The sequence below is a fragment of the Notamacropus eugenii genome, chromosome 5 (genome assembly GCF_028372415.1).
Source record: "Notamacropus eugenii isolate mMacEug1 chromosome 5, mMacEug1.pri_v2, whole genome shotgun sequence".
NCBI classification, from domain to species: Eukaryota; Metazoa; Chordata; class Mammalia; order Diprotodontia; family Macropodidae; genus Notamacropus; species Notamacropus eugenii.
Genome location: NC_092876.1, coordinates 176,811,476 through 176,814,828, shown reverse-complemented (window position 1 = coordinate 176,814,828; position 3,353 = coordinate 176,811,476).

The following is a 3,353-nucleotide window of genomic DNA, read 5'->3' as shown; positions in this document are numbered from 1 at the left end:
ACTGGGAAACATACACACAGGCTGGGAACAGAGCATGAAAGAAATTCCGAGGAACATTTTTCTTTTCTTTTTTTTTTCTTTAAAAGGAATTCTGTAATTGGGGGAAGAACATAAAGGGATTAAAAATAGGAACAAGAACTAAGGATCTGTGAAAAAGAAAAAGTGGAAGAAAAAAGGGCTTTTATTGTCTATATGCCACACTCCAAGGGCAAGAGGTTTAATTATTTCAATGTGGAAAAAACGTCATTTATTCCATGACTCCCACCCCATTCCATCTGCTTTTCCCAGCCTTCTCCATTGACAAGGAAATATCTCAGGAGCATAAAAACTCGTGACTTTTTCTTCCCTTCTCTGTTCCCCCTACCCCCAACTTAAAATATAAGGACTTAATCATAGCCATTCTTCCCCTATATCACACCATGTTACTTCTCTATTAATTCTTTTCTTTGGCAGCGCTGGTCATCATGTAGATAGGCCCCTATAAAGTACGTTGGCCAATGACAGTGAAAAAAAAAATCTGGAAAAAAAGGATGTTTGTCTAAAATCATTATTGTCATTATCACGGAACATTACATACATATAGATGCCAAACCTTAAAATTCTTGAGCAGGGGCAGGATAACTACTTGTTAGGATATTATAAAGGGGATTCCTTCATATATATATTGGATTAAGTGGCTGTTGAATTCCCTTCCAGTTCTCTAAGTCTGTGATCTTGTGACCTTATCACCTGACTAGCTATCATCTAAACCCCCTGTTCCCCCCACACATATCTTCTGGGAAGAAGCAGGGAAAGCAGAAACAATCTCAGAAAGCACCTAGATAATATAGTGGATTGCATACCGTACCTGTAGTCAGAAAGATCTGAGTAAAAATCTGGCCTCAGAAGCTTTCTAGCTGTGGGACCTTGGAAAAACACTTATTATGGCCCTGCCTCAGTTTCCTCATCTGCAAAATGGGAATGATGATAGCACTTACCTCCCGGAATTGTTGTGAGGATAAAATGAGATCATATTCATAAAATATTTTAAAAGCTTATTGTATTATAGAAATGCTTGTTATTATTATTAATTATTATTATTCAGTGAATAAATAAACCTGAAAGGGCTAGGGTCTCCCACTGCATCCTCAGCCATCTCCAGTTGTCCTGATCTATATCTAGCCATTGGACCAGATGGTTCAGGAGGAGGAAGTGAGGCTGGTGACCTTGCACAGCCCTCTTTCACTCAAATCAAAGTCAACTGCAATTCATGTCATTACTTCTCTGATGTCATGGTCCTCTTTGAAAATGAAGGACTAGCTCACAACAATTTATTATTACTATTATTTTACAGTACTAATCAGAGATGAATTTGGCAGGATAACCAGGCATACAAGATTCCGCAGGGGAATATTCATCAGCTAAGAGACTCATACAATGAGATTTAAGAGAAAAGATACCCAGAACTATTTTCCCTTGTTCCTAGTGACAGTAAAGAACTAAATATCCTGAGACTGCTCCCTGCTCATAGAATTTCTGTTCAGCCAATTAACCCATCCACAGTCAAACCTAACATAAAGATCAGTCTGCACATGGAATAAGAATAATTATAATTGCTAATATTTGTATAATACATGAAGTTAGCAAAGAATTTTACCTGTTTCATTTGATCCTTACAACAACCCTGAGTAGTTGGTGCTATTATTATCCCAAGTGACTTGCCCAGGGTCACACAACTAGTTAAGTGTCTGGGACAGGATTTGAACTTAGATTTTTCTGACTCCAAATCCAACACTCCATCCATAATATCCATCAATATATACATCGATACTATACAACACAGAAGTCAGTGTCATGGACCATAAAACAAATTTGCCTTCACTGAGATGTTCAGAAGAATTTCACAAGGAATGAAAACCTAGAATTAATTGCAGATTGAATTTTATTGTCAGGGTTTTTGCTTAGACTGACTGCCACCAACATTTATTTGTTTTGGGCTTTATATTCTGTAGACTTTTAAGAAGCATCAAGGCAGCACCAACTGTGGAGAATCTCCCAAGTAGGGGAATGTAACCCTATCCCACAGCAAGAATTTATCAAACATTCGCTATGTGGAAGGCATTGTGTTGGGTACTGGGGTGGCAGACTCAGGATGGAAGGCAATCTTTGCCTTCAAGGCGAGGTCTTGTTCTGTCCACTTACTGCAAGCTTAGGGCATGAGCACCTGCATATTGCTTGGAAAGAAAAAAGTGATTGAAAAGGGGAAGATTATTTTCATATTCTCACTCCCTTTTTCTCTTTAAGGCACCTCAAGAGATGGTGAGCTAGGAGGACTGGGACTCTTTAAAAAGATGCCAAATGTCACAGCAAAGGGTAGAAAAATCCAAACAAAGCAAAACAACATGTCTCCCAGGATGAATTTTCCCACACAAAACTCAGACCCTGTACAGAAATGTGAAGAATGTAATGACAATCACAGCCCCTATTCCAAAGTCCTGGGAAGTTCCCAAGGGGGCTGGTGTGTTTGGGGCCATTCTGAAACAATACCACTGCAGACCTCCTCAGAATGGCATCGTGGGCTGATCTCATTGGTTTCTAACACTCCTAGGTTTATGGTGACCACTCGTAGATTCCTTATGGCTTTTGCAATTGCCTGAGTATGTGGCATTAATGCTGAGTTGAAAAAAATTGTGAAGAGGATCAGTTAGGAGATACAATGCCCACAAAATTCTATCCACAAAAATCCATTCAATGATGAGACAAGAAGGAAACTACTTCACCTTGCTGGATTTCCTCAACTGTCAAATGAAGTATTTTCAATGGCCTTTTCAGTTCTTCAGTGTAAATTCCTTGTGAGTAGAGACTGTTTCATTCTTTGTACTTATATCACCAGCATCTAGCACTGTGCTTGCACAGAGGTGGCACTTAAATTTTTGTTGATGGACAGATGAAACACATTGCTCTTCTTCATCTTGCCTTTCATTTTTATTGATAAAGTAACCATTTAATAGATATCTAGAGTAACCTTATTGTAGCCATACAGCAAATCTGAAACAGACCAATGATCAGAGTATAGAAAGTTATTCATTTATATTAGGATGGAATTTCTTAGGTGGCTGACTCCATTTCTGTTTAATTAGATCTGATTAGTATTTAGTACATGTCAAGCTATAAACAAGATGGGGGTAATGAGCAGTACTGCAAGATTCCTGGGCTCAACCCACTCAACCAGATGGTACAATGGCACTCTATGTCAATGGGGTACCCTAGAAGGGAACTTGCGTCTCTCGAAGCCAGTTCGGCTTGTCTCTAAAGACCTCTGCCCAGTCTGTCATGGGAGCTCTCTCTGGAACATGGTAGCAGAGAATAAAATG